Source organism: Gobio gobio (genome assembly GCF_949357685.1).
Source record: "Gobio gobio genome assembly, chromosome: 11".
NCBI lineage: Eukaryota > Metazoa > Chordata > Actinopteri > Cypriniformes > Gobionidae > Gobio > Gobio gobio.
The window spans coordinates 36,736,450-36,749,701 of NC_137104.1; the positions used below are offsets into that span (position 1 = coordinate 36,736,450).

Genomic DNA, 13,252 nt, shown 5'->3' on the forward strand with positions numbered 1-13,252 from the left:
AATAAATCTCTCAATCAAGTGGCTGTGTCTATAGTATTATACATTCTCATATACATATACAATATAACATTTTTATATTATTATTTAAAATTATTATTATTGCCCCTGGTTCAGTAATGCACTCTTGTAATAAAGTAGCAGTGGCTGGGACAGATTTTAAGTATCACCTCAAGATGCAATCTAATCCTGTTTACATGAAATAAGCCTGCTCCCGAGTAGGTTTAAGCTTACGGACCTGTTACTATGACAGCAAGTCCAGGATGAGCTTCGAAGAACCAAACAATCCAAGATCATGCCAAATCGTCAACAATCAAATCCAGCTAACTGAGTTAGCGAGGTACGAAGAACGGGCCCCTGGTTTGGTTTGGGCTTGCTTGTTTGTTTTTAATAACAAAAAACAAAAGTTCTATTTTTGGCAAAAGTAAAGCCCCTTTCACACATTGTCTGCGTTTAACTCCACTTTTAGACATACACTTGTGAACTTCCTAGCACTTCCCCTTGAGGGAATCTCCACCGCCACTTTGAAGTGCGTTCAATTTCGTCAAGGGGACGAGGGAAGTTTATTTGGACAGACCCTCAACCCCTTAATTTTGACTGAGAGAGCGAGTCTACTCAACATATACACTTCAGGCAGATCCATTGAAAACAATGCACCATGATTGTCACATCACAGCAGGTTGCGCTTAATTTACCTCCACCCCACACAACTCTATGATATTGGAGTTATTTAGCCACATTTAATACTTGTAGCTATCTTAAAGAAACACTCCACTTTTTTGAAAATAGACTCATTTTCCAACTCCCCTAGAGTTAGACAGTTGAGTTTTACTGTTTCGAATCCATTCAGCCGATCTCTTGGTCTGCCGGTAGCACTTTTAGCATAGCTCAGCATAGATCATTGAATCTGATTAGACCGTTAGCATCTCGCTCAAAAATGACCAACGAGTTTCGATATTTTTCCTATTTAAAAATGAAAAGTTGTGATTTTCTAGGCCGATATGGCTAGGAACTATAATCTCATTCCTTTGCTGCCGTACCATGGGTGCAGCAGGTGCAATGATATTACGCAGCGCCTGAAAATAGGCTAACTTCCGTCAACATAACCAACGTGACAACCTGCTTGCACAGGGAGCGTGCTGGGGACTATTTTCAGGCGCTGCGTAATATCATTGCGCCTGCTTCACCCATGGTATGGCAGCAACTTTTCATTTTCCGTCGGTCTTAGTACACAATGTAACTACAGAAGAGTCAAATTTTAAATAGGAAAAATATTGACACTTTTTGGATTTTTTTTTTAGCTAGATGCTAACGGTCTAATCAAATTCAATGATCTATGCTAAGCTATGCTAAAACACCTCCAGACACGGAGATCGGCTGCATGGATTCGAAAACGGTAAAACACAACCATTTAACTCTAGGGGAGTTGGAAAATGAGTTGCTTTAAGCTGACTGTTTTTTAATACAATTATAGTTCATATTGTATTGTTATCATTTTCGTTTGTGTTTTTTAATATTTTATATTCAATATAAATATATTCATAATTAATATTTGTTTGTATTTCATTTCTTTTTACCAACCCAAACATACTTTCAGGTCTATAGCTAGGTGCGTAAAACAAAACTGTAATAAATCATCTCCAATGCCAATTAAGTGATCAAGGGCTTAGGGAGTTCAATCTAAACCCATTGCAAGAGTTCCGCCGGTAGTGGGCACTCGTGCAACATAAGCAATGGCATACATCCAAGTAAACGAGATGGAGGGTAGTTAGCAAGGGAATGGCATAAAAAATGTTACGCAAACCATAAGTGTAATGAATAAGCCTCAGGCTGAAGGTCAGAAAATACTAATTCATGCCTGTACAGTAGAGGGCGCTGCACAAACCTTTCAGTTGTTCTGCCATTCTGGATTGCAGAAGAATAGGGCACAGGAGAATAAAGTTCAACACACTTACTTCAGCAGTAAAAACAAAATGAGATACAAATGTGATGTTTTTGCTTATTAGTACGGTTTGAATTAAATCATCGAAGGTCAGCAGCAAAGACATTTTAGTATGAAATAACAGCTATTGGTAAAACATAAAATAAATTATTCAATAAAATGAATACAGACTCATGGTAACTACAGCTTAAAACCTACCCCACAACCCTAAACCTTACTCTAAACCTACCCCTTCCATAAAATGTAAATTAACGGCTGAGTTATATAATTAAAATAAAAGGAAAACAAACAGGATTACTAACAGTGTCTGAAGATCCGTTATACGATCGGTATACCCTATCACTAGGTGGCGATAGTAAAGCTTAACAAGTGAGGAAAGTGAAGTAGAAGAGCAGTACTAGCTCTTCAGTGATTCCAGAGAGAGGGACTCTGGCCCTGTCCCAAATGGCACACTTTATGTGCACTTTCGGTCTTGTGGACTTACAATGGCCGCTGCGTGCGTGTGTCCGTCCAGTTGTCATTTTAGGTCTCAGAAGGGTGCTCGTGAGCGCCCCCTTTGAGGTCGATATGCGCCCTCGATGCAGACTTCTGCCGAGCCCGCACTGGTGCGAGCTATGCAGCGAATTTCTTCCCGGCAGTCAAAGCGGCATTACATCGTGAAAGTGCGGACTCAGAGGAAGACCGTGAGGGTTTAGGGTGCCATTTGGGACAGGGCCTATGAAGACATTCTCAATGGCTGTTTCATTATAGGGGCGGAACTTGAGGTAGGGGGTGTAGTTTGTAGGGCATGGTTTGTACTTCTGCGGGACGCAGTCAGACACACTCGCAATAACCATCATGCTTACGCCTCTGCACTTACTCCTGATTTCTCTCAATATCGAGACAGTAGAGGTGTCAGTCAACAAATGGGAAAACAAAGTAACTTGTGTTACTTATTTGAAAAAGTAACTGTTTACTTGAAAAAAGTAATCTGATTACGCAATGTGTGCAACTTGTACACCCAAATACTTACAGTAGATTAATTCAAAATACTGATTGATTTAGTAACAAAACAATGAGTCATGAGTAACGAAAAGAGTCTTTATGAGTGAGTCTTTGAATCATTCATTCAACCGATTTATTCAAAAATTAATTTTTTTTTAATCATTCACTCACTGTAAATTACATAATATCATTTTTTGCTTACTGAAGTGTGGTAAAAGCAATATCAGACTTGAAATCATGATGATTTTTAAGAATGTCCGCATGACTGTAATATCATTAATATCTATTTTATACTGTCAAACCTATTAACTTAATTTCCTTCACAGTGTGTAATTTTTGTAATTACTGTAAGTACATTTATGTATTTATTTTAAACCTTTTTACATTTTATATTTTAGTATTTGTTATTATAAAGGAATCTGAATTTTGTGTATATTTTTAAATCGCGTTTACATATTTAATATATTTATTTATATACACATTTTTAAATCATAACATATATATATTTTTGAAGGGCATGAACACCACGTTAATATAATGTATTCCGAGGGATTGTACTTATAAAATGCATACCTAAAATGCACTGTAAGTGCATCCGCCAAAGGAATAGATGTAAATGTACTGTTGACAAAACTGCAACAAGAGCTACAGCATTAGAGCTCACGCTTGACAAACTGAACTGTCATAAAGGACAACAACTCGGATCAATGACACTTTGAGAGGTCTGAAGAACGAACATGGCTGTGAGCTGCAAAATAAGCTAACATGCTAAAAATCTTGATACCTTTGACACCGACAGCCTCGGCCCTGAGGTGTTTTACACACCACTTTTATTGCTTTCTGTCCAGAGATGAAAAAACGGACAAGCAAAACATTTTGTAGGCCTGATGCTCGGATCTGATAACGTTTCAGTCTTCACAAACACCCCGATTTCTCTCTCGCTCGCTCGCTCGTTCCTTCTCTCTCTCTCTTCCCATCTTGTTCAGGATTAGATGATTCTACTTATCCTCCAGACACAGAGACAGAATAACATGTGAAAATTACAATACATCAAGTAGGAGTCATTACGGGAACTGCTCCCTTCCTTGTCTCACTTCAAAGTCTCTGCAGTTTTCTGATCCATGTGACATTCACGCTCCTCCAGGGTCAAACAACATCTTGCAGCCTTCATAAAATGATTAAATATTTTAAACAGCTCGCATGCGTACCTCCGTGGCCCCCGGAGACTGATGCTGTTATCGTTTTTGTCAAAGCCACTTTCCATCTGCATTTGTCATTCCTGCTTCGCGCGTATAAGTTATCAATCGGCTTGTCAGAATGCAAAATAACTGATGTTCTTTGGGCGGTATTGGATGGACTATCTCGGGCTTTTAATCAATGCATATTTTTTCCACTTTTCTTTCTTTGCTCCTTCCTCATTCTCTGCTCTTTAATATAAATGTTTAGAGTCCCAGGCGCCTGTAATGTATTTGCACAGAAAACGCTTTGACAGAAGCAGTAGTTATATTATCAAACATTACACCTTGGGGCTAAAAGAGTATCAGAGGCTTTCACGCACAGGCAATGCTGGGAATTACAGACATGAAGAGATGACTGCTGTACCCTCACTGTAAGGGATTGCCCCGGCTCTATATAAATCAGACGCGTTGAAAGCTAATCTTTCTCACTCACACATGTAGTGTATACTCTATTTATAGATTTGTCTTGCCTGAGAGAAGATTCCAGGCCATGTGAGGCCTTTATCAGTGGTAACAAGGTTGTTAATGTATCTGAATATGCTGTACATCCTCCATCTTGGCTCGGCATGCGGCAGTTGCATAAGGGCATGGCTAAATACAAGCCAAACGCATCCACATCTGTCTCCGACATGACATTATCTGACTAAATGGGAAATTTAAGAAAGGAAGAAGAGAGATGTGCTGTTTTCAAACACCCAAATTGTGTTGTGGAAGCTGTTTGAACACTAGTTTGTCAAGCTGATCGTAATTTATTGATTTATTTTTTTTAAGAATAGCTAACTGCATTGACGCTACTGAAAGGAACAGTACATTAATGTAAATGTATAACTGTCAGATTTCTGCAAATGGATAATTTAACTGGTGCAAAATTGTCTCGATCAGGGTGATAACATTGCATTTCACTTTAAGTTACAACATATACAAATTCATAAAATTAGAAACGGTGACGAGCAGCAGCATTTTAATATTTCACTCCAAAAAAGATGAATGAATCAGTGAATTGTTCATTTGATCAATGAATCATTTACATGAACAGAGATTTGTTTATCTACATGAACCTACGAATGAACCGATTCACATAATTTGAGAACTTAATACTTAATATCTTACTACTTGCCAACGTATATTTTAAATAACATTTCAAATCAGGAATAACACTTGTACCATATACACCAAAGCATTATGACCTAATGTGCTGTTGGTCATCCACGTGCTGCCAAAACAGCACTGACCCTTGAAGGTGTCCTGTGGTATCTGTTGATCCTTCAAGTCCTTTGGGTTGTGAGGTGGAGCCACTGTGGATCGAACTTGTTGGTCCTGCACATCCCACAGAGTCTCAATTGGATTGAGATCTGGGGAATTTGGAGGCCAGGGCAACACCTTTAACTCTTCATCATATTCCTCAAACCATTTCTACATTTATGCATTTTGGCAGACGCTTTTATCCAAAGCGACTTACAGTGACAATTACAGGGACAATCCCCCTGGAGCAACATGGAGTAAAGTGCCTTGCTCAAGGACACACTGGTGGTGACCGCTGGGATCGAACCAGCAACCTTCTGCGTATCAGTTCCATGCTTTAACCCACTGGACCACAATCTCACCATTTCTAAACTATGTGTTCAGTGTGGCAGGTTGCGTTATCCTGCTATTGTCCCACTATTGTCATGAAGGGGTGTACCCAGGGTTTCACAGCAGAACAATGTTTTCACAACGTCCCAGTGTATCCTGGTGCCATCACTTCCCCGGGTAAACGGCGCACGCGTACACTTCCGTCCACGTGATGTAGAAGAAACAGTAGCAACTGGCCCCCCAACTGAGCCTGGTTTTGGTTTCTTGCCACCTTTGCCTCTGTCGCCTTCGGCTTTCGGCTTGCTTAGTTGGGGACACTAAATATTCAACGATATTACTGATCTTCCTGCATTGACACCATTGTATGCGAATTCACCTGAGCTGGATGATGACATCACTGTTCTCTCCAGAGCGGCCGTACAGCCAAAACTAATTTTGTTGCATTATTTTCCTGTTATCACTGTTTTGAAACAATCTGTATTGAAAAAAGTGCTATATAAATAAAGGGGAACCAAAAAAGGAAAGAAAATGGGATTCATAGGACCAGACAAACAGTTCCGACACTCCTGTACCCATTGTAGGCACTTTCAATGGTGGACAGGGGACAGCACTCTGATTGGTCTGAGGCTACTCAGCGGCATACACAGCAGAGTGTGATGCACTGTGTTGTGACATTCCTCCCATGGCATCATTAACATTTTAAGTGACTTCAGTAGACTTAAGTGCTACAGTAGACCTTCTTTTGGCTCGGACCAGGCGGGATAGCCTTCGCTGCCTTCATGCATAGATGAGCCCAACACTGGTTTGTGGTTTGTCCCTCCTCAGACAACTGTTGGTAAATTCTCAACAATGCAGACTGGGAAAGCCTATAAGCCTTGCAGTTTCAGAGATTCCCTGACCCAGTCGCCTTGCCATAACAATTTGGTCCTTGTCAAATTTGCTCAGATCTTTGTTCCTGCCCATTTCTCTTGCATCCAACACGGTGATTATAACAAGTGTTTTCTTACCATCTAATCTACCCAGACCTTAATATGTAGCCTTGTTAAGAGATGATCAACAATATTTGATTCACCTGTTTTGGCTCATCAGTGTATTGTGCTTCTTTTATTCCGTAAAATTGTCTTAATTTTGTATCACAAATTGTGGTTCCATATTTTTCAGGCTGTCCAGCTAATTGCGCATTCAAGAGTAAACAGACAGGTGAAAAATATGATTGTCTCATAGATGTAAGTTAGAACGACTGTAGCTGTGTTATGATTTCTCCAATTTATTTTTATAAGAGTGGACTGTTTTCTCTCCTAATTACTCATCAACAAGTTAATTCCAGGCACAGGTAGTTTTAAAAAAACACACATTTTATAGATTTAGGACCTCACAAATTGGGTGCTGGGGCACTAAATCCAGGTGCCTTTTAGGTAATGAATCCACTAATGAGAGATCATCCTAGCATCCTGCTGTCTTTCTGTCTCTCTTCTGTCACACTCACAAGCACACAAATTTTCCTCTAACGGGCCATAGAGTAAATTAGCAGGTAGGGCTGCAGTGGCTGATTGAAACAAACTGGTGTTGATTGCTGATCAGTCAGCTGTGGAGCAGGATAAGAACATGAGCTAATGGAAAAGAGCAGAAATACCCCCAGTCTATCTGTCTTTCTTTATTTCTCTCTCCCCCAGGGCTGTGGTTATGCTATATGGTGTTAGAAATGGAAAAGAAAAAAAAAATTAAAAGAACCTGGAGATATCTGCATGATTGGTATGACAGTGATGGCAGCACAGAACGCATGAATTACCATGCTGGTCCTGGCTGGTTTATTCTAGTTTAGTTGGTGAACCATCAGAACTGTAGATTTTACCAGCATAGTATTTATTTATTTATATAAAAATGTAAATAATAAAAATACATATACATTACTGTTCAAGTATGTTATTTTGTAATGTTTTGAAAAAAGTCACAAACCGTAATATTGTGAAATATTATTACAATTTAAAATAAATGTTTTCTACTGTAATATTTTTCTCCAGTCTTCAGTGTCACATGATCCTTCATAAATCATTCTAATATGCTGATATGGAGCTCAAAACATTTCTTAATGCCATTCATTTTTTTTTGCTGTTCTTGTTTTATACTACATTTAAAAAAATTAAATGTGTTTTTCTGTATTTGCAAATCAGTGGAGACGTCATAAGGACGCATATCCGAACTTCTCTTCCACTAGAGAAGGTGCTTTACCTCTTGAAAAAGCGCAGGGTTAAAGTTTACGCATTTCGCAGCAGCCTCTGCGAGTCATTAGGACAAACCGTATCTGGAGAGGAGAAGAAACCTTCAAAATTGAAGTCATAAATTACAGACTCATGACCTGTACACAGAAAAGCAGCCATTTAGTCAACAGTGTGCTGTTAGCATGCTACGTAAGTCTGCCCTTAGCCCATTACCCAGACACCACCATTCCACTCCCTCCGTTCTCGCCAGTTGACAGCGCCTGTAAATTAGCAAAACAGTCATTTTTTTAATACCTTTGAACCTTCTGGCAACACTTTTCGATCAATTAGGAGGCAAAGCATTAATTTGGCACTCTGTGACTGGTGTCTGCTGGCGTCTTCTGCTCGTCATTGATCCTGGGAGTGATCTCTTTAAACCTCAGAGTGATGGTAATGGCATTAGGAGATGAGACCATTACGACGCCTTCTTCCAGCTCTTCACCTCCGAGACAGGCAGAGGGCAGGGGCAAATGGGTGGGGCGTGGCCGAGGGCTCGGGCGGACGAGTCAACGGGGGGCACAGTCAGACACCCCTAGTCTCTTGGCTTGTTCCGCCGTATCTCCTCGGAGGCAATTCAAGTATAAATTAGAGTCGCCGAAGGCCTGGAGAAACACGCTGACAGCCACCCAACACTGAATAAATCACTTTTTATTGTGAGGAAAACTGCGCCACCTCAGCTGACATGATGGCGTTTACATTTTAAAGGGAAAAGGTTTATTTGCTGCCGCTTTCCTGCCAGGTGCTCTCAGGGTTTAAGCAGACACTGTCAGAATGTGTTCTCGCCTAAAGTGACCGTTTTAAATCAAGCCTTGGACACAGCTGTCGCTGGAAACTGACCTGTTTAAGTCTTACTGGATCTTCCCGAAAAAGGCTTACAGACTGGTTAACGGGGTTTCTACGGCGAGTAGCTGCTGTGATACCCGAGAGCTGACCAAGATATGCCAACCGAATCAATATAACTGACGACTTGCAAATTGATATGCTTTTACTAGAAACGAAACCCTCTCAGAATCTTAAAACAAGGCTATTGCTAATCCATCCAACCCGAAAAGACTTGGAAAAGTGAAATAGAACACCATTTGAACTCTTCACAATTGAAGATAGGCTTCTGTTTAATGAACGAGTGGGAATTTAAATTAAATTGGTTACATCCCACAGGAAGTTATAGGGATTTATTTGACTTCCTTACATTCAAATATTAAATTGGAATTATGCATCCTGTTTGCTACCTCAAATCAAATTCAGCAACTAATTGGGAATTCAATTCAGAACTTCAGGAAATTCAGTCCATTTTATTCAGACTTCCTTACTTTCAAATTCAAACGAGAATTCGGCATCCTGTTTGCTACCTCGATTCAGATTGAGGAACTGAACACTGCATGAAAAAAGGTGTATCCGGACCAGGATACTCCTGTATACACTGCTGAAATTCGGAAGAATCCAGGAGTATACTGGCCGGATAGGTCAAATTCCATGGATCCGTATATGGCCGTATACATCCGAAATGGTACCAAATCGGATGTATGTTGTGGCCGTATACTCCCATGCTACAGCCATTTGTTGCCATGGCAAATAATCCCATCAAGTTTTTCCCAGGAGACATTTTCACACCTCTAAACAGCTTTGCCTTCCACCCCCTATTGGTCCTTCATCTCAAACTGGATTGGTTGTTTTTTTTAAAACCACTCCCAAAACCCAGACTGCTATTGGATGACAGGACGCATTGAAAACCCAGTCAAGTGACTTTATTGGTTACTTCTAAGGCTAAGGGTGGGCTAGGTTTTGTAGCATAGGGACTTGATTGGTTATAGGCCAGCTATGCAGATTTTGCTCATTAATATATATATATATATATATATAAATAATCCCCTCTCCCTCCCAAAAGAAAAACACACACAAAACAATTTGAGAAAGTCTGAAATATTTATTAAAAAGGTATAAAAAAAAAAACACATTCTTAACAGCATTATAAAAGAACATTAAAACAATGGTGAAACAAAAACAAGTTAACTAAATGTATTTAAAAGGGATGCAAATGTAAAGGAACAAATGTAAAAATATAAACAGTCCAAAGAACATAAATATACGTTAAAATGAATTGGTAAAGAAAAAAAAAGGGGAAAAAAATGAATTTAAAAGACAGATGTAAAGGAATAAAATACACAGTGAACATAAAAAGGAAAAGAATAAATATACAAATTAAACAATATAAAATGAGAACAATACATTTATAAGACAAAAAAAGTGTATATAAAATATATTAAAATACATATAAATATTCCAAGTAAACAATATAACCAAATAAAAAGAACAAAGAGCATTATAAACATACATTAAAATGAATGGGGGAAAAGATAAGTGAACAAAATGTTTCTAAAGGAAGGCGACGTAAAAGGAACAACAATACAAAACGTGGAGATCAAAAGCAACATGGACATCTAAAAAGGAACAAACATACAAAGTATACAATATAAAACGAGACAAAGAAATCTATAAATTAAAAAGTGTATATAAAATATATGTAAATGTTCTATATATGGGAACCAATAAAAGTATAAGTATATAAACATAGGAATAAAGAAAATATAAAATGGAACAATTGAATATTAAAATTATAATTATAAAATAATTGTGACCAACTCTAACACAATGTTGTTTGAGTTTTGAACATTTTTTCAAACTGGCATGATGGGCTGGTGATGTGACATGTAGTGTGGGTCAGTCTAGTCTGGTTTGTAGTAGCTAGCCTAACCAAGCCTTCCATCAACAACAGCATCATCTTCATCTTCATCAGGTCTATAGTTGCGGTCTTCCACAGGTTCTGTGTTGGTTTGTGCAACCCTGGACCTGGTCTCCAGCAACTGCAAAACATGACAGTAAATTAACCACTAAAACTCAGAGAGGAGTATAGTAACATTCTGGAGGGAAAAAGCTTAACCGGTTTCTTAACTTACCCGTCTCTTTCTCTGACGGTTCTGTGTGATGTTCTTCATAGTGTTTCTTTTCTGGGCCTTTTCAGACTGAGCCAAAGAATACTTCCTCAGCAAAGTCTCACAAAATAAAATACATCTTGAGACCTGCCAAATAATACATTAATAATATATAGTTAATGCCAATAAAAGTAAGTAAAACAATTCAATTAAAATGTATTTGTATAGCGCTTTTCACAATACATATTCAGGGTTTTTCCTCGGTCAAAAATGGTCTTCGGTGGTGGCTGACAGACATGGTCATCCATACACACACATACGCACGGTAAAAAAAAAATACCCTACCCACATGATCTGCAAGCGCAATACTGACAATAAATTTGAAATAAATTCAAAGAAAGTTTGTAACTTTTGCTTATCTTATTTTGATACCTTGATGTTTGTTTTTGTTCCTCATTTTTACACTATTTACTGATAATTGTTTCGGTAATCATATCAATATTAAAAAAATAGTATTAAAAAAAAATGAACAAATAGCCTAATTTTCTGCCATATACAATCAGCTAGCTAACAACAAATTTGTTCTGGGTTCACCTCACTCCAGTCTAAACTAAATGATTTTAGGCTATTTATTTTACTACACATTGTCCACATAAATAAGCTGAAAGACTGTTGATAATTAAAAATAATTCTTACCATCCACTCTTGCTAAAGTGGGTAAGCACACTTGTGTTCTCATTTCAGGTGTTGTTCTGAGTAAATGATTAAACTCATTCGTGAGTTCAGTGTTGGACAGATCAGTTCTAACCAGTCGTTAAAATGATTCTGTTCAAAGGAGTCATTAGGTGGCGAATCGGACATTAGCAGACGCGTTGTGTGTGAATCCCGTCTTTAGAAAATCGCGAAAGATTTGTCAAGACACAGAAAACACTTCATAACCGGATAGGATTTGTTTCCTGTTTATTTAAAGTATGCTTTATGTCAGCTGGTCAGAGAATCAGTCAATGTTTTTTGAGCGCATTTCACACCCAGCGGTAATTAAAGGAAGACGTCTGATAGCGCCACATGCAACATGGATTCGGTCTTCCGACCTTTTGATTTTGATTAACGTAATATGTGAAACATTAGAAAGCTAAGAATGCTTATTTTGAAGACAGAGAGCGTGCGAGCGGGGTAGGAGCTCACTGGTCGTTCTCTCTGTCACTCAGTTAACTCAAGCGCAGCAGTCCTCTACTACATCAATCATAAATCACAATAACTCAACAAATAAGGCTTTGGCGGGACAAAAATTTGTTTTGGCGGCCGGCAAAAAATGTTCAATGTAGGAAAAACCCTGATATTGTTTCAAAGCAACTTCACAGAAAATGCATGCGTCTACATTACAGAAAAAAACAGAGAACATTAAAATAATGACAACATTTTTAAGATTACCTTTTACACATTCAGGGTCAACATCTGTAAAAGTTCTTCAGGATCATGGATCCAAAACTTCTGGATCATGAGGGGGGAAGAAACATGCACACACACAAATGAATATTAATTTGTTTGATAAAACATTAATATTAATTATCAACTTACGGACATGGACTTGCAAAACATACTCACCAGGCCCATACAAAAACTTTACAGTAGATCCAAAATCCTGGTTTGCCTATAATTCTTCAGTCCAAGTATGGTGTTTTCCTGTCCTCTCTGCAGAACAAGTGTAAGTTACATGATCTCAGATTATTCATTCCAAAGCTCTGTTACATTTTATGACAAGCTTGATCTTAAAACTAGCTGACAGTAGGGATGGGCATTATGACCATATAATTATACATACATGAGAAATTATATTTTACAATAACGATATCACAATATATTTATTTTGATGGATATTTTATTAAAATGCTACAGAATAATACTGCTTTAAAAGTCTTCACTGTATGATATTCAATTAATTAATATCACATGATTCTTAAAGAAGCAGAAGGTCTTCTCTATTCTTTTGTTTTATTAAAATGAGACAAAGCTGCAGCCCCTTTAAGAACGGATGCACATAATGACACGCATCCGGGATTCCCCACGTTAACTTGAACTGTTTAACGTACTTAAGACATAACTGACTGTTTAAATCAAGTGAATACCTCACATGACAAGGTTTCTGAGATAATTGTGTGCATTTTACAGAAAGATAATTGATTTCGGGATCGCCTGCTGTCTGAGAGAGGCTTATTTTAACACATGCATGTCCGTTCATTATTCTACATTCATGCATGTTTCCTTGTCAAAATGTCAAAAAGTTTTAGTACAGTCAGTGCTGCGTTATATACGCTATATTCCCATTCCGCA

General features: G+C 38.3%; 1 long non-coding RNA gene across 1 annotated transcript; it reads right to left on the reverse strand.

Annotated features, from left to right (window-relative positions):
* Window positions 1-9,898: 9,898 nt before the first annotated feature.
* Window positions 9,899-12,865, reverse strand: LOC307134056. Its single transcript, XR_013817516.1, has 4 exons — window positions 12,527-12,865; window positions 12,353-12,412; window positions 10,946-11,068; window positions 9,899-10,852 (listed from the first exon to the last, which is right to left on the reverse strand). It is a non-coding gene; the product is annotated as an uncharacterized lncRNA (long non-coding RNA).
* Window positions 12,866-13,252: the final 387 nt, after the last annotated feature.